General features: G+C 46.8%; 1 pseudogene; it reads left to right on the top strand.

Annotated features, from left to right (window-relative positions):
- The window catches only part of LOC123120913 (E3 ubiquitin protein ligase DRIP1-like), a 100248-nt pseudogene extending 82613 nt beyond the window's left edge, over positions 1–17635 (top strand).
- Positions 17636–18911: the final 1276 nt, after the last annotated feature.

Raw genomic sequence — 18911 nt, 5'->3', positions numbered from 1 at the left:
TAGTGTTTCCACGATTCCAAAAACTTTATGTGATTTATTAGGTTTCCGTGAATTTGATGATTGCTCTTTAAACTTGCACCTTGCAGATTCCACTATTAAGAAACCTATGGGAAGAATTAATGATGTTCTTATTGTTGCAAATAGGAACTATGTGCCCGTAGACTTTATTGTTCTTGACATAGATTGCAATCCTTCATGACCTATTATTCTTGGTAGACCTTTCCTTAGAACGATTGGTGCAATTATTGATATGAAGGAAGGGAATATTAGATTCCAATTTCTATTAAAGAAAGGCATGGAACACTTCCCTAGAAAGAAAATAAAATTACCTTATGAATCTATTATGAGAGCCACTTATGGATTGCCTACCAAAGATGGCAATACCTAGATCTATCCTTGCTTTTATGCCTAGCTAGGGGCGTTAAACGATAGCGCTTGTTGGGAGGCAACCCAATTTTATTTTTAGTTTTTTGCTTTTTGCTTCTGTTTAGGAATAAATATTTGATCTAGCCTCTGGTTTGATGTGTTTTTATGTTTAATTTAGTGTTTGTGCCAAGTTAAACCTATAGGATCTTCTTGGATGATAGTTATTTGATCTTGCTGTAAATTCCAGAAACTTTCTGTTCACGAAAATAATTGCTCAAAATCACCAGAACGTGATAAAATATTGATTCCAATTGCTGCTGATCAATAAACAAATTTTCTAGGTCGTACTATTTTGGCTTAATTTTTGGAGTTCCAGAAGTTTGCGTTAGTTACAGATTACTACAGACTGTTCTGTTTTTGACAGATTCTGTTTTTCGTGTGTTGTTTGCTTATTTTGATGAATCTATGGCTAGTAAAATAGTTTATAAACCATAGAGAAGTTGGAATAAAGTAGGTTTAACACCAATATAAATAAAGAATGAGTTCATTACAGTACCTTCAAGTGGTCTTTTGTTTTCTTTCGCTAACGGAGCTTACGAGATTTTCTGCTGAGTTTTGTGTTGTGAAGTTTTCAAGTTTTGGGTGAAAGATTTGATGGATTATGGAACAAGGAGTGGCAAGAGCCTAAGTTTGGGGATGCCCATGGCACCCCAAGATAATCTAAGGACACCTAAAAGCCAAAGCTTGGGGATGCCCCGGAAGGCATCCCCTCTTTCGTCTACTTCCATCGGTAACTTTACTTGGAGCTACATTTTTATTCACCACATAATATGTGTTTTGCTTGGACCGTCTTGTATTATTTGAGTCTTTATTTGTTAGTTTACCACAATCATCCTTGCTGTACACACCTTTTGAGAGAGTCACACTTGATTCGGAATTTATTAGAATACTCTATGTCCTTCACTTATATTTTTTGAGCTATATAGTTTTTGCTCTAGTGCTTCACTTATATCTTTTAGAGCACGGTGGTGGATTTGTTTTATAGAAACTATTGATCTCTCATGCTTCACTTATATTATTTTGGGAGTCTTAAAATAGCATGGCAATTTGCTTTAATTACTATCATGAGAAATTTGATGCTTGATAATTGTTTTGAGATATAAAGGTAGTAATATCATAGTTGTGCTAGTTGAGTAATTGTGGAATTGAAAAATACACGTGTTGGAGTTTGTGATTCCCGTAGCATGCACGTATGGTGAACCGTTATGTAACGAAGTCGGAGCATGAGGTATCTGTTGATTGTCTTCCTTTGTGTGGCGGTCGGGATCGCGCGATGGTTAACTCCTACCAACCCTTCCCCTAGGAGCATGCGTAGTAGTACTTTGCTTCGAGGGCTAATAAATTTTTGCGATAAGTATATGAGTTTTTTATGACTAATGTGAGTCCATGAATTATACGCACACTTATATTTCTGCAATTTTCTAGCCTCTTCGGTACCGCGCATTGCCCTTTCTCACCTTGAGAGTTGGTGCAAACTTCGCCGGTGCATCCAAACCCCGTGATATGATACGCTCTATCACACATAAACCTTCTTATATCTTCCTCAAAACAGCCACCATATCTACCTATCATGGCATTTCCATAGCCATTCCGAGATACATTGCCATGCAACTTTCCACCATTTCATTTATCATGACATACTCCATTATTGTCATATTGCTTTGCAAGATCATGTAGTTGACATTGTATTTGTGGCAAAGCCACTGTTCATAATTCTTTCATACATGTCGCTCTTGATTCATTGCATATCCCGGTACACCGCCGGAGGCATTCATGTAGAGTCGTATTTTGTTCTAAGTATTGAGTTGTAATTCATGAGTTGTAAGTAAATAAAAGTGTGATGATCATCATTATTAGAGCATTGTCCCAAGTGAGGAAAGGATGATGGAGACAATGATTCCCCCACAAGTCAGGATGAGACTCCGGACTAAATAAAAAAAGAAAAAAAGAAAAAAGAGGCCATAAAAAAAAGAGAAAAGGCCCAAATAAAAAAAGATGAGAGAAAAAGAGAGAAGGGATAATGTTACTACCCTTTTACCACACTTCTGCTTCAAAGTAGCACCGTGATGTTCATAATAGAGAGTCTTTCATTTTGTCACTTTCATATACTAGTGGGAAATTTCATTATAGAACTTGGCTTGTATATTCCAATGATGGGCTTCCTCAAATGCCCGAGGTCTTCGTGAGCAAGCAAGTTGGATGCACACTCACTTAGTTTCTTTTTGAGCTTTCATACACTTATAGCTCTAGTGCATCCGTTGCATGGCAATCCCTACTCCTCGCATTAACACCAATTGATGGGCATCTCCATAGCCCGTTGATTAGCCTCATTGATGTGAGACTTTCTCCTTTTTTTTCGTCTTCCCACATAACCCCTACCATTATACCTTAACCACCATAGTGCTATATCCATGGCTTGCGCTCATGTATTGCGTAAGAGTTGAAAAGGCTGAAGCGCGTTAAAAGTATGAACCAATTGCTTGGCCAAAACCGGGGTCGTACATGATATGAATATTTTGTGTGGGGAAGATGGAGCATAGCCAGACTATATGATTTTGTAGGGATAACTTGCTTTGGCTATATTATTTTGATAAGACATAATTGCTTAGTTAGTATGCTTGAAGTATTATTGTTTTTATGTCAACATTAAACTTTAATTTTGAATCATATAAAATATGAACATTCATGCCATAATAAGAAGAATTATATTGAAATTATGACAAGTAGCATTCCACGTCAAAAATTATGTTTTTATCATTTACCTACTCGAGGACGAGCAGGAATTAAGCTTGGGGATGCTTGATACGTCTCCAACGTATCTATAATTTTTTATTGTTCCATGCTATATTATATTCTGTTTTGGACATTATTGGGCTTTATTATACACTTTTATATTATTTTTGGGACTAACCTATTAACCGGAGGCCCAGCCCAGAATTGCTGTTTTTTGCTTATTTCAGAGTTTCGAAGAAAAAGAATATCAAACGGAGTCCAAACGGAATGAAACCTTCGGGAACGTGATTTTCGGAATGAACGTGATCCAGAGGACTTGGACCCTACGTCAAGACATCAACTAGGAGGGCACGAGGTAGGGGGGCGCGCCTACCCCCAGGGCGCGCCCTCCACCCTCGTGGGTCCCCTATTGCTCCACCGACGTACTCCTTCCTCCTATATATACCTACGTACCCCCAAACTACCAGATACGGAGCCAAAAAAAACCTAATTCCACCGCCGCAACCTTCTGTACCCGTGAGATCCCATCTTGGGGCCTGTTCCGGAGCTCCGCCGGAGGACGCATCGATCATGGAGGGCTTCTACATCAACACCATAGCCTCTCCGATGATGTCTGAGTAGTTTACCTCAGACCTTCGGGTCCATAGTTATTATCTAGATGGCTTCTTCTCTCTTCTCTCTTTTTGGATCTCAATACAATGTTATCCCCCTCTCTCGTGGAGATCTATTCGATGTAATCTTCTTTTGCGGTGTGTTTGTCGAGACCGATGAATTGTGGGTTTATGATCAAGTTTATCTATGGACAATATTTGAATCTTCTCTGAATTCTTTTATGTATGATTGGTTATCTTTGCAAGTCTCTTCGAATTATCAGTTTGATTTGGCCTACTAGATTGATCTTTCTTGCAATGGGAGAAGTGCTTAGCTTTGGGTTCAATTTTGCGGTGTCCTTTCCGAGTGACAGTAGGGGCAGCAAGGCACGTACTGTATTGTTGCCATCGAGGATAACAAGATGGGGTTTATATCATATTGCATGAGTTTATCCCTCTACATCATGTCATCTTGCTTAAAGCGTTACTCTGTTCTTATGAACTTAATACTCTAGCGGCATGCTGGATAGCAGTCGATGTGTGGAGTAATAGTAGTAGATGCAGGAAGGAGTTGGTCTACTTGTCTCGGACGTGATGCCTATATACATGATCATACCTAGATATTCTCATAACTATGCACAATTCTGTCAATTGCTCAACAGTAATTTGTTCACCCACCGTAATACTTATGCTCTTGAGAGAAGCCACTAGTGAAACCTATGGCCCCTGGGTCTATTTTCCATCATATTAATCTCCCATCAACAAGTTATTTCTAGCATCGTCTTTATTTTTTGCTTTCTTTACTTTGCATATTTATCATAAAAATACCAAAAATATTATCTTATCATATCTATCAGATCTCACTCTCGTAAGTGACCGTGTAGGGATTGACAACCCCTTATCGCGTTGGTTGCGAGGATTTTTTTGTTTGTGTAAGGTGCGAGGGACTCATGCGTGGCCTCCTACTAGATTGATACCTTGGTTCTCAAAAACTGAGGGAAATACTTACGCTACTTTGCTGCATCACCCTTTCCTCTTCAAGGGAAAACCAACGCAGTGCTCAAGAGATAGCAGCTACTGCTACTTAATAGTAGCGCTGGTCTATCACCTATCGCTACCTCTAAATATCTACCGATAACATTTTACCTAGTAGTACCTCCATGAAGTGAATGTCCGGGATACCGAGCTCCGACGACGAGACGGCCACCGGGGGAACGGAGATGGCGGCCGAGGCCTTAGCTGAGGCGGGCACTGAGTAGCATATGTGCAGTGCACACCCGTAGAGGTGGCGCCGTGGCGCGTGGACATCGCGGCGGAGAGCTCGCGGAACCCGGTAGGAACTTTGTCGTGGTATCAGTCTATTGTAATTGGAAATACCACCTTTTGCTATTACCTTTTTCAATGCGGTTAAAAGGGGTTGATTGGTTTGATTAGATAGAAGAAGCCATTGGTCAAGATTGAGCTCCAATTTACCGTTGATGTGACACCGTAATTAGGTATGAATTAGAAATTACGGTATGTACTTAAAATTTATGGTTGAGATAAGTTTGTGGCTGAACCGGATCATCTAGGTTTATTTCAGATGAGATTTTTTTTTGAGAAACACACGAGGATAGTCCCCAAGATCTGGGTTGGTGGGAATGAGACGACATTATCATCATCGGTACCTCGATTACTTCGACCCAATCGGCATTCCTCTTCTTGAACAGAATCTCCTCCTCCATGAATCCATCCGATACGGGCTGAGGAGATGGACCATGTTTGTCAGAAAACCTTCGACTTGCAGAAGCACTGATCGGGATCAGCTTGAGTGGGATACTTTTTGTTGTACCACTTGACCGATAAGCCTGGCGTTACTACTGCATCACCACTTCTTGGTTGCGCTCTCAATCGGGATGCAAGTTAAGTATCTACTCTTATTGTATTGTAGCTACTTGCTAACTTAACAAAGTTGCAAAACAGAGCTCGAGCTCCATGGAGCTCTCCTTTTGTCGTGGGTTGCTGATTTAACCTCTTCTTTTATGTTTCCCGAGGCCCCAAAGAAAGGCACTGTCTTATGTCCGTATGTCGATAGGATGTAGGATGAGTGCATTTCGCCGATTATCACACCAAGCGTAGGTGTTGCCGAGGTGAATTCAGCCTTTGTCGGGTGGTTTGCACACTTGCCTAATATGTTTTTCTGTAGTGGTTGTGGCGTTCGATGCGACTTCCTGATCTTAGAAGAGTCACCGTTGTTTTCGTGTGAATTCTTGAGCCTTTTGAATTCGTGGGAATTCGTTCAGCTCCAAACTTCCATCACTTTCATCCTCTGAACTACTTTGAACTTGGGGATGGCCGTCATCCGCTGGAGAAGGTGGTGGCGCAATGAATATGCGCCTCTTAGGAACCGGACAAGAGGGCTCTATCAGCCAACACAAGTTGTCTTGTATGACGAAGTAGTCTGTGCCGACTTAACTGCGGAGCTTGGTCGGTGTCCGCGTCCGCGTCCACGACCACGACCAGGACCACGGGTGTGATTGTGGCATCCTCCCGTGGTCACTTTCTTCTTGAGGGTAGTCCCAAGATCTTGGTTGGTGGGAATGAGACGACATTATCATTATCGCTAACTATTACTTCGAACACATCGACATTCCTCTTCTTGAACGGAATCTCCTCCACTAATCCATCCGATACGGGCTGATGAGATGTAGCATGTTTGTCGGAAATCCGGAGTTGCAAAAGCACTGATTGGGATCGGTTACAGTGGGATAATTTCCTTGTTGTTAGTGAAAGCGAAGGCAACCCATCTCCTCTTCTTGAAAAGCAAATCCTTATCCTCGAAGACCACCTTCTCCATGATTCTTTGTTCTTCCTGCAGACAGGTTGGCGACATGGACCTTATCGAGGCGGCAACCGAATAGTATATGTGCAGAATGCGCCCATAGAGGTGGTCGTGAGCGACGGGCTCGTGGAACCAGCAAATGATGACACGCATGCCTTTGTTGCGCCACCATGGCCATACGCTATAGCTCACCAGCCGTTTTGGAAGGCACTGGGGCTTCCTACGACGTGCACACTTTCTCAGCGATGGCTGCCCAAGGAAACCACATTCTTAAATAAAATGTGACTACACCACTTTTTTTACGAAGTGGCAGCACCACACCATATAGAGGCCAGGAGGATGATCACCATATGTTGCACCACTTGACTAGTAAGCCTGGCGCTACTACTGCATCACCACTTCTTGGTTGCCCTCTCATGTGGATGCAAGTCAAGTATTTACTCTAATTGTATTGTTGCTACTTAATAATTTACAGAAGATGCAAAACAGAACTCGAGCTCAATGGAACTCGTGTTTTTGCTGGGTTGCTGATTTCACCTCTTCTTATATGCTTGCCGAGGCCCCGACAAAAGCCACTTGGCTTGTAGGCCGAGTGCATTTCGGTGACTGACGCACCCGATGTTGTTGTTGCCACGTGGTGAATTCAACATTTGCCAGGTGGCTTCTGCACTCGACTTAATATGTTTTCCTGTAGTGGTGGTGGCGTTTGATGTGACATTCTGATCGCCGAAGAGCCACCATTGTATTCGTTTGAATTCCTGAACCTTTTTAATGTGTGGGAATTTGTCTAGATCAAAACTTCCATCACTTTCATCCTCCATACTACTTTGAAACTGAAGATGGGCATCAACCACGAGAAGGTGGTGGTGCTGTGAATATGCACATGTTAGGTACCGGAGAAGAGGGCGCTATCAGCCAACACCTATTGTCTTGTGAGGACGAAGCAGCCTGCGCCGACTTACCTAAAGAACCTTGGTCACCATTCGGGTCCGTGTCAACGACCACGACCAGGACCATGGCCGCGACCGAGGCTGCCTCCTGTGGCCACTTTCTTCTTGAGGATAGTACCCAAGAAAATATTGCAAGACTTTTTATGCCTTTTCATGTTTTTAGTTGTGAAATTTAATGTTTTGGTTAAATAAACTTGGTACCTAGAAACTTTCTTGACCTTAAATGTTCACCCTGGCTAACTTCGATTCATGGATCTGCCACCGCTAGCGAGTGGGTCCCTCCTTATATTCATTTTCTTTCTTTCGCCCAATGAGGTTACGCCTAGTAAATGAGGCACCTCACTAAACGAGTTCCACTTTTGCCAGAACGGGATATACGAGTATAAAGTCACACTAGTTGCACTGGTTTAAATGTGTTTGGATCTACATTTGGCATGCATTAGTTACAATTGTGTGGTAATGTACCATGCTTACAGAACAGTCTCGCCTGACCTCTCCCCTCCTTACACGCGCTTCGTATGCACGATGGTCTTGCCCAAACTTATTTTTCTATTTTCTGCTTAATTCACTACTTACTTGCCCAAAATATAGTATTCATACCTTTCGCTTTGTCAGAAATCATTATTTACCACGGCACAAAAGTATTCATCATCAATATCATAAACTAAAGATTAAAATAGGTTGTCATGAGCTGTCACATAATGTAACTCCTCTAAAAAGTCGGGTGTATTTTGTGTACTCATTAATTGCAATAAATCATGGTATCTCCAGGTTTGCTAAAGATGAGGTTTTGTGCTTTTCTCACCGGTCAGTAAATAAACCAAACAATTCACATACAAAACTATTTCCTCCGAGTCGGTTCTCCCTTTGCCGTGTGAAAGCAACAGTCTCATCGAACTCACTTCTCTCTTTCCCCCATAATTCGCATGGATAATGGTATCATCTGGCTCACTCCACCGTTTCCAACGTTACTTCAAGTACGCAATGGTTTTCCCACAAACTCACTTCCCTCTTTCGTGCGCACTTCACCTACACAACAGTCTTGGTCCTATCTGACCTCGCTTCGCTCTTATCGCATCTTGCTTTGTAAGAACTCGCTACTTACCAGCACAAAAGATGAATATTGATCTACAGTATGGAGGCAATGAAAAACTGAAATTGCCAGATTTTGAACAGAAAAAAAGTAGATTTAAAAAAACAATACAGGAAGATGGGTCCGAATACAAACCACACATAGAAAGTTCGTTGTAGAAAAAGTGCCCTGACCTAAACATTCTCGTGGGCCTCGGTCCGGCAACATGCACGCCGCGCCGCCAACACGCAATCGCCTCACACTCTTCTATTTCTAGTTTTCTACCAACGAAATGAAAGATATTGCTACTCCACGGCCGCCCCAAACCCCGAGTGACTTGCCGGAGCTCCGCCATGCTTCTCCCTTCTCCCGGCCGGCCAATGCCCTTGATTCCATCGACCGGCGCCGTGTATTTCTGATTCACCTCCTCCTGAGGCCCCGAGTTCTGAATTCTGAAGAGTGACCGCGTTGATTGATGGGGAGGACCGAAATTATCTTCTAGAGCATGTCGTCGGGAAGGTCGCTGAGTTTTCTGATGTGGTGGAGATCTCGTCCGCCTCCGCCTCCATCGTGTTCAGCCGCTCCAGGACCAGCCACTGCCGTCGGCGCCGGTGCCGGATAGCCCTCGCCCTCGGCTGATTTCCTCTTCCTCGTAGTGGAACACCTGCAACAATCGCCGGCCTCCATCTCCTTTGGCACAGGAGGCTGCTAGTCCGGTCGTGAGGAATTAGGTTTGGTGCTGGAGCTGGACCGGGATCGGAGCAGGACGGGGGGATCTTCTGAGGAGAGAGTGTTGGCTCCTCGGTTAGGATGACAGACAAACCCTACGCTGTCCGATGTAAGTAAATGGTAAGGTGACGTGAATAATTAGAAACTGGCTGATGTAACATGTGCGAATGGGACCAAACCTGCACTGGGGCGGCCCCAGGTCAATAGCGTCCCCTTACGGTGCCAAAACCCCGCTGGTCACCGGGTAGCGTCGATGCATGCTTCCCACAAAAAGGAAATACGTCCAGCTGCAGCTTTAATTTGTTTTAATTTGTTGCAGAAGAGAAGAGTGTCAAGGCTAGCGACAGCGAGGAGACGGTGGATGGAGCAGACTGCCGGGATGGCGGCGAGTCGGGAATGAGGGACCAATATATTACAAGAAGGATCATTTTTTTTAGAAAAGGAGGAAGACCCCGGCCTCTGCATCTGGGCGATGCATGCGGCCATTTTATTAATTATTCTCACAAGACCTTACAAAGTCATACAACAGTAAAACTAAAGCCACCGTCTAAGCAACAATTGTCGCTACTCCTATCCAAATGATGAAGGGGCGCTGATAGCCTGGGCCTAATACCAAATAGACATCGCAGCCAAACCTAAACATCTAAGACCTAAGGTCCCAACCAGGACGCGTATGGGGCACCTACCAGTCCGGCGCACTCCTCAACCAGGACGTCTGCCGGGTATGAGGCCACCGCAGCCACCTGCCACCAATCCATCTTCAGAGCTGTACTGTTGCATCTACTATGCCAGGTCTCTCTGCCATCGACGCCACCACGACGCCAGACAGCGTCGTCCTCCTACGCGAATCCATCCTCGCACATCGAACTCCGAATCTGCACTGCGCCACGCCGTCGAGATCCGTCGCCATCAATATGTAGCATGAAGCACCGCTCCACCAAAGATGCCGTCTGCTGGTCCCGCGAAGCCGAGTGCACCTCCAAGAACGCCGCCCCCAAGGGGGTAACGACACATGCTTGCCGCCAACATCCGATCAGCTGATCTAGGGATTCCTCCGGAGGTATTGAGTGGAGTTGGGAGCTTCACATCGATGATACCTTCATGAAGGAAACGATGATAGGGGCATCGTCATCACCGGCTCCGACCATCGACCGAAAACCAGGTTTTCACCCGGTTCCGTCCCAAGAAATCCACCCGACAACCTATGCACCGTCTCGACCGCCTTCAAAGCCCCAGATCCAGCCACCTAAATCCTACGACCAACCGCAACAACAGTGCCACCGTAGGAGCCCTGGTGCACCGGCCACTGCCTGAGTGTGCCAGCACCGGAGCCTAGGAGGAGGGCTCCCACCCCGCCTCACCAAGCCGCGGGAGCCGCCGAGATGGACCCCGTGCGCTCGTCACCGTCTCTGATCCGAACCAATCCATAGCAGATTGCCGTCACAGATCTGCCTTGGACAGGGACTGCACCACGCCATGCCGCCGCGGGAGGCCCTAGCTTCACCAGCCGCCACCCTCCAGGGCCGCCGCCCCGGGATCCAGACAGAACATCGTCGCTGCCACCGGCCATGTTCTGCCGCCGCCGAACGGCCAAGCCGCCGTCCACTGCAACCTCCGCCGCCATGACCAAGCACACCCACCGAGCATCCGGCACCACCAGATCTTCCACGAAGCCCGCCGCTCCGCCGCCTCCTCCCATCACCATGCCGCCAAGGTGCCGTCGGCGGACTCAGATCGGCCGCGCCGCCGCGACGACGGCTCAGATCGGGGATGAGGACCCCCGCGCCCTGGGTGACCCGCCTCATCCAAAGGAACGCGGGAGGGAATGGGGCCTCCGCCGCCGCCGTCAGCCGCGACTCCCATGACTTGCCCGAAGGCGTCAATGGTCGCGTTGATGTTATCGTGGGCTAGCCCCACCGCCGGCCTGCAGTTGGCCACATACAATTACAGTACAGCACGGTGCTGGGAGTGGGAGACGCCGCTCTGTGTTTGGGGATGGGCGGCGGACGGCGGGCCATAGCAGAGAAAATGGAGTTTAGAGGTAGGGTAGAGGGGAAACAAGCACGCGAGCAGCCATCGCCACGTGCTGCTGGTCGGCCGTAGTTTCTTTGCCCGTACTGTCACGCAACAGTCTATTCGGATATGTTGTGTCCATTTCATTTGTATTCAGCCGCGCGAGTGCAGTCTGCTTCCTTGTGTCCATTTTGCACAAGTTTAGAGGTGGGGTGGAGTACGTAGTAATGTTTGGAGAGAGTAGTAATTTGTGTCGAGGAAGTATATATTTTAGTTCTGTGTTTTGGTATAGCCGCGCTTCACATTCTTAAATAAATTGTGGCGGCACCATTTTTTTCTTTGACAAAGTGACTGCACCACATTATGTAGAGTCCACATAAATAAAATGTGGCTGAGCCACTTGATCCATAAGCCTGGCGCTACTTCTGCACCCATTACTTGCGCTCTCAATGCAATCGGAATGCAAGTCATGTATCTAGTTTTTGCATTGTTGCTACTAACTAATTTACTTGTATTATTATTTTCATTTGTTGATCGCGTAAAATTTTGTTCTTCCAAATCCTATGAAATTTACCTGCCTGCCTGTGGAGTTCCTCTTGTGACCGTATTTTTGTATAAACAGTTTGCCGGGAGTGTGTTTGATGGGTTTTTGGCAATATTATATAATCAGGAAGTTTTTTTATTAGTTTTGAAGGAATTTCCCGAGTACAGGTTATGCATGTATACTTTTGATAATTGCGTGTGCACCTACGTGTATATACACTATACACGGTGACTAGTGACTGCCTCACGTACTGATGCATGCATCCAGACGTTTTATTTATTTATTTATCTCATGCATGTTATGACCTGCACTAGTCACGTATTGATCATGTACGAATTTAAGCTAACCCTGCAGACGACTCAGTGCAGTTCGCATCTCCGTAGACGCCGCGGCCAGGTCGTACATAGACCCAGGCCCGACGTGCACGTCATGTATTTTGCCCATGGGCTACGGTGGCATCGGATCAACTTGAGCGAGGGTCAAAGCTCAATGTTTATCTGCTCATAAACGGCCCATGATATCCGGGATGACAAAACAACCAGCGACGGCGGGACGCGGCACCCTGCTCTGCCTATATATAGACTCACAAAGCCATTTGCAGGACGGGAAGAAAAAAGGGCACACACAATAGAGGAGAGGAGGCTCCCGCGGCAGCGCGCACGACGCGTGCGCCCGGGACGCCAGGAAACCAGAGGCAGGACCAGGGGGACGCGAGACGGCATGCATCGGACGCGGCCAAGAGGAGACGCGCCCCGCGCCGGCGGTGGCGCTGGCTTCGTCCCGAGTTCGCTGACGAGCCGACTGCGGCGGTGTCAACTCGCAAGGCACGTACTGCGTGTGCGCTGCCGTGAGCTGCTCGTGGCGGCTGAGAAGAAGAACATGCCACGGCGGCGACGGCGGTGGGAGTGCGTTGCCAACGATCTGAAGTTGGACACGCTCAAAGCAAGCAAGCACCCGACAAGATGAAGAACGGGCAGCAATGCATACCCTGCTGACTAACTTCTTTTGATCTATATGTATGCTTTCGTCTAGCAGGCGGCCAGGAGGCGACGGCGCAGGCGACATCACCCAGAAGCGGAGGCCTCGCACCAGGAGGCACCGGGAGGGATCCAGAAGGAACGCCCAGGAGGCGACGATGACAAGCCGAGGAGGAAGAGACGTCGGCCACGCCGGCGGTCTGCCCATGGCGAGCTTGCAGACGCAGGAGGAGGAGATGAAGAAACCGGAGCAGACCAAGCTCACGTTTCCAGACGGTGAGATGACAATCTAATTTGATTCTTGCCTTTCTCCCTCACCTCCAACATGCATGCACCACACGGAGGGTACGTGTCGGTCACCGGAGATGACGCTCGTGTGATCCTGTCGCCGCTGCCGGAGACGACTTCACCAGAATAGAAAACTGCATCGACACCGTGGGAGTTTGTCCACGCCAAGCCTTTCATTTTCAGGTGTCATGTTCTTGGTTGGAGATGACTCGGGAGCAGCCGGAGCTCGCCAACGACGCAGCCCAACCGCCAGCCCCGGTGCTCTACCATGGCGGTCTACATGTCCCCGGCGAACAGGTCACTATATGCAGGTTACCGGTGTACAGGTCCATGCCTGTCCGATCATGGCGCACAGGTTTGGTGTCTTGCTTCCTGGAGGAGACGGCGAGACGGAACCAGCGCTCGCTGACGACGCACGCGTAGACGCCGCCGCCCTGCACATCCACGCACGGCCAGAGAGGAAGAACCCATGCCGCAAGGCTGCCCATCCATCCATTCACGAGCGCCCACACATATCGTTTTCATCCAGCACGCTGCACCTCATCCACCATAACTCACGTACGCAAACATCCATCACGCGCACCTCCAACATCCATCCATTCACCAGCGCCCACACCCATCCATCACACATCTACGCGGCCATGCAGCCGGCAGAAGACCAGATCGCATTGACGGGCCAATGCAGCCCGGCGAGAACACCGGCGCCAGCGACATGGACACCAAGCTCATGTTCCCGAAGGGTGGGATTTTGATCTAATACATCTATTTTCTTCTGTCTCCTTCTCTCTAGCATGTATGCGCTACGCAGAGAGTACGTGCCGGTCACTGGAGACGACACTTGTGTGATCCCGTCGCCGTCGCCGGAGATGACTGCACCGACACCGCCGGAGATCGTTTACGCCAAGCCTTTTATTTTCAGGTGTCATGTTCTTGGCCCGAGATGACTCGGGAGCTGCCGGAGCTCGCCAACGACGCAGCCCAACCTCCAGCCCCAGTGCTCTACCATGGCAGTCTACATGTCCCCAGCGAACAGGTCACAACGAACAGGCCACCGGTGTATAGGTCCATGGCGTTCCGATAGCGGTGCACAGGTTTGGTGTCGTGCTTCTCAGACGAGACGGCGGGGCGGAGCCGGAGTTCGCCAACGACACAGCCCGAGACCCGTTTTTTTCTTCGTGGGCGCACAGATCTTTGTCTGAACCGGAGCACGTTGACGACACAAGCCGAGATTCGCCTTTTCCTTCATGGCGTACAGATCTTCATCTGAACTGGAGTTTACAGCGTTGCAGTGAAAGACCGGTTCCCACCTTCGAGAAGTGCACCCACTGTGGCGGACAGGTCCTTAGCATACAGGTCCATTGCATCGCCGGCGCACAGGTCACCCTTTGGCGTAGCACCAGCCCAAAACGACGCGGCCTCTACAATGCCACCTTTCCACGGCCTCGTGAGGCGGCCCCTTTGTCTTGGCAGACCGCCAAATACTCGGCGTCTAGCCAAGACAAGGCGCCAACCACCTCGGCCAAGCCAATGTGAGCGCGCGTCAGTTTTTACACTGACGCCGGTTTCTCCAAACTATTACTCCCGCAAGGCGTAGCCCCTTGAACACCCCGATAAAGTAACCAGTCATCGAGAAGTCTGAGCCGAGCGCGACCCATGCTACCCCAACACCAACTACTCCAACGCCGCCAAGACCGACGAGGCACAACAGCGAGGGCGGGCGTGGCCACCGCTAAGGCCACGCTACATGCGGCGCGTGTACCGACGAGGACACGGGTTCTGCCGCCGCCCACACACACCACCATCATCATGCATGGAGAACGCGAAGCGAAGACGACGAAGACGACCACACGGCTTAATCGGGGGTATCCCGTGGAGCAACCCGCGGGAGTAATTAACCGGGAGCCTTCCGAGGCCCCGGGAACCAGGAGACCGCAATCGCCACAGTCAGGCTGGCTGCGCTAGTAGGCCACAGTAAGGCTGGTCGCGCTAGTAGGCCACAGAGCGCATCTGTTTCCCTAGGGGATCTTGTAATTTTATTACTCCAGTGAGATTAATGAAATACTCGTTTCCCGTACCTGTTTTTTTGTGTGTACTACGGTACACTGGCACACCCGCAAATTTACTTTTCCCTTTCCTGGCGCAAGAGAGAAATACACTCCCCTTCCCTTCTCCCGGAGTCTTAGATATTTTTCTCGTGTCAAACAGAGTGTATCATGAAAAAAAATAGATGAGGAGGAGATCGAATCCTGCCCCGTATGCAACGCTGCTCTCGGGATTGCTCCTGAAGAGAAAACTCAGGTAAGCGGTATTCGTTACAATACCAAGGTTATCTATATAGTACCCTACAACATTGTTTTTTCAACTTGTCAATTCTCATTTTCTTTAAATATACGTATAAGTACACCTACGCAGTTACGCAATACAAGTGCAATTATAAGCTAATAAACTCGATCTCCCTAATAACCAGAAGAAACTATTTTTGTGAGAAACAAATACTTGCTCCCTCTATCCCAAAATGTAAGAATGTAAGATCATTTTTTACACTATGACAATGTCAAAAATGATCTTACATTTTGGGACGGAGGGAGTAGAATGTATCTATGTATAGAAGAAACTATCTATGTATATATACATTATTGTTTTGTGAAACAAAAGCTTAGAATCCCAGCCACTTATTACTTTTTCCCTGTGATCTCGACTCGCGTACTCTACTATATGTTGCTACCAAACATCATTGGTTGTTTCTTCGTTTGAAGGGCTGATGAAAAAATTCAGGCTATCCGGGACAATGTGTTTCCACCTCAGACAAAAGTTGATGCTTCTGAGGCTGCAACTATTACAGTGCCAGCAAAGATAGAAGAGAGGTTCATTTCTTCCTTGGTTGAAACCCCAAAGATGGCACCAAAATTAACCAAGATGATAATATCTGCAAATAGAAAGAATGTAGTATCAAAGTATTACCAGCAAGTGACGCCAATTGTCTTGTAACATTTGCTTATTCTAAGTAAACTTCCATCCAAAACAGAACACTGCAGATATTTCTGAAGATCGAAAGAATTGTGAGACGATTGAGAAGGAAGAGCTTTATAAGCCCTTACAAAGTTTAGTCAGTTCAAGTGCGAGGAAATCGCAAAAATCAAGTTCTTGTCTTAGGGGAAGTCGCAAAAATATAACAACCACAGAGGATAGTTTGTGGGAAAGCCCAGTCTGGTTTTCACTAGTGACTGCACCTAAACAGTAAGATTGCAGGACATTCAATGTCTTTTACTGATTCTGATGGACCATTTTGTGGTGTCCTCAAGTCAAAATGAAAACTGTTTTTGCAGGGAAAAAGCTCAACGGCTGCCTCAGATAAAAAATAATTTCAACAGAATTAAGGAGTTCCCCTTTAATCTTCAAGTTTCTTCGTCAACAATGATAAAGGCCTCTCATAGTTTACTTAGATACACTTCTTGTTCAATATGAAAAAATTATGTATAGAATTAAGTGAATTACCCTTTAATCTTCATGTTTCTGTTTCAACCAGGGCAGAAGTTTCTTTAGATTCTAAAGATTTAATACATTCTATTCAATATGGATTTTTCTTCTTGTTTCAGAGACGGAACTATGGAGGTGGCCTCCATCCTAAAGCTCATTATTCAAAAACTTGAGCTAGCAAGTAACGTTATGGTGAGCTTTTCACAAGTCTTTGTACTTTCATTTTGATATGTGATGGGCCTCTTGTCAAGGTGCTTGCTTCCAAGTATTAGAATTAGATCATCAATAAATCTGCAGTTTCCTGCATTTGTAGATTTTATTTTTCAGAAATTGTGAAGGGACCGGTTTCCCCATCCATTTCCATTAAGAGGAATCACCCTGCTGCATTTGTAGACTTCGATGGTGACCTAGCACAATTTAGTTACATCATATTATTCTTCCTATTATCCCGCATGTAAGCCCAGAAAATATGTATGCATATGGAGAACGCTGAATGTGTTATTTGGCCAAAACCCGGTATATATATTCTGTACTTGTGTAAAATGCAGGTGGAGATCTTATGCCATGACAGGTCAGTCTGCCCCTCGACAACACTGCAGGGCCTCCTCAAGCGATGGCTGAGCCGCAAACCGAAGGACAAAGTCCAGAGGCCGGTGGGGGCTCCGGCGGATGAGTTCGTTATTGCACTACCGGCACCTCCAAAATGAGGACTAAGTGCAAAGAACATTATTCCTTCTTCAAAAAGCCGCCACTGCCTTGTCTTCCCGAGCAGGATACAAACCATTGGTGGGGGAGAAGTTGCAGGCCAGGGTAAGCTGAGCTTCCTCGGGCTTATTTCCGCGATATCATCATGATTCAATCTTGTGCCTCGCATGGTCTTCCGGGCATCATCAACAAATTGCACCAAAATAAAACCTAGATGTCACTGATGCGAGACATTGACATTTGCCCCACTGGCAAAAATGTGCACAACCTTGTTGTCTTCTCTAAGAAAACTCGATAGCAATCGAACACATACATGACATTAATTATTCATATTCATTCCACCAGTCCTCATACAAATACGTAGGGTTGCAAGGATATGCCTCAACCGATTGCTTTCCTTCATTACTCATACATGATGACCGGATTCCAAGAAGAAATCATCGATTTTTGACATAAAGATGAATGCTTATAGATCATACATCTTGCAATGCTTACCGGATGCGATACACGATTACAAGTATGACTAACTTAGAGGGTAGATGTTGCAGTGATGGTGATGGCGGCAACTATGGAGATGACATGGGAGATGGCGACGTCTTGTGTTGGAAGATGGCTTCTATAGTGCTATTGGATCCTCTCCTCGTTGTTCTTCCTTCCACTGTTGAGATTCTGGTACGGGGCCCTTTAGAAACGTTGTTGCGGTGAAGCGATGGTATGAACACATGCGCTCGTACTAGACGCCGTCTTTGTGCTCTGGATAGACTGTTGCATCATTGATTTTCTCTATTCCTTCTTCATTTTGCTTGTGTTTATCTAAGTGATAATTTACATCCAAGTTTGGCCTCTTGTCGGTATTGTGACCATTGGGTTCACTCACCCAACTGTACATGGGCCACAGTAGCCTCCTTGCCAGGAAGGATAACAGGTGAACGTTCCGTCAAGATCATCACACTGGAGTCCAGATCCGCAGTGGTATGCAGATCTTTGTCAAGACCATCACCCTGGAGTCCGTGGCACAATACAGATCTTCGTTCAGACTAGATATATCTTTGTACATCAACAACAATATTTGTACAAGATAAGTTGTTTGAGCAGATCGGCCAAACCAAAAGGCAATGAAAACTAGAATGACCTGGTCCTGAACAGAAAAAAGTTTTTTTTTCTAAAAACAAAAAAGGAAGACAGTTCATAATACAGATCGTACATAGCTCGGTGTAGGTGTACAACGAAAAGTACACTGGACAAAAAATTCTTTAGAACCCCGGTCCGGCTACGGGCAGTCGGGCACCCCCCGCTGCAACATGTAATCGCCTCCCTCCCACTCTTCTATTTCCACCCACAAAAATACAGCACAATAGGAAAGGCTTTCTTACCCCCTATGTCCCCTCATGACTCACCGGAGCTCCGACGCCGCTTTTCCCTTCTCTCGGCCGGCCAAAGCCCACGATTTCATTGCCCGACGCCGTGTAGGCACCAATTTTTGACTAGGAGGTCAACAAGGATTGACGAGGAGCAGGAGGTGGCGCTGACTGCCGAGCATACCTTGTTGTCAAATAGCCAGGTATTATGGTCCAGCCAAATCATCC

This window comes from Triticum aestivum, chromosome 5D (assembly GCF_018294505.1).
Source record: "Triticum aestivum cultivar Chinese Spring chromosome 5D, IWGSC CS RefSeq v2.1, whole genome shotgun sequence".
Taxonomy (NCBI): domain Eukaryota; kingdom Viridiplantae; phylum Streptophyta; class Magnoliopsida; order Poales; family Poaceae; genus Triticum; species Triticum aestivum.
Note: the sequence above shows the minus strand (reverse complement) of the source record. Positions and strands in the feature narration are given on the sequence as shown.